This window comes from Sinocyclocheilus grahami, unplaced genomic scaffold (genome assembly GCF_001515645.1).
Source record: "Sinocyclocheilus grahami isolate Dianchi unplaced genomic scaffold, SAMN03320097.WGS_v1.1 scaffold2654.1, whole genome shotgun sequence".
Taxonomy (NCBI): Eukaryota; Metazoa; Chordata; class Actinopteri; order Cypriniformes; family Cyprinidae; genus Sinocyclocheilus; species Sinocyclocheilus grahami.
This window is the reverse complement of record NW_015507833.1, coordinates 42,044-42,650: the sequence shown is the minus strand read 5'-3', so window position 1 is coordinate 42,650 and position 607 is coordinate 42,044.

The window sequence follows — 607 nt, the reverse complement described above, 5'->3', positions numbered from 1 at the left end:
TTGGTCAACCAGCTTCATCAGAACACCATGCTGTTAATATTTGGTATTGGTGAATATTATAATGTAGGAGGTATGAATAATATATCTTTGCAATCATTTGCAATCAAGTCGACGATGTAGCTGGATATTAAGTGTCCCCAACTAAGCAAGCCAGAGGCGACAGCGGCAAGGAACCAAAACTCCATCGGTGGCAGAATGGAGAAAAAACCTTGGGAGAAACCAGGCTCAGTCGGGGGCCAGTTCTCTTCTGGCCAGACCAAAACCAGCAGTTCAATTCCAGGCTGCAGCAAAGTCACATTGTGCAGAGGACTCATCTGGCTCCTGTGGTCTTGTCCCGGTGGCCGTCTAGGAGACAAGGTCTTTACAAGGGATCTGTATCTGGGGCTCATCTAGTTGTCCTGGTCTCCGCTGTCTTTCAGGGCTGTGGAGGTCCTCTCTAGGTGCTGATCCACCATCTGGTCTGAATACGTACTGGATCCGGGTGACTGCAGTGACCATCTGATCTGGATACAGACTGGATCTGGTGGCTACGGTGACCTCGGAATAAGAGAGAAACAGACTAATATTAGCGTAGATGCCATTCTTCTAACGATGTAGCAAGTACATC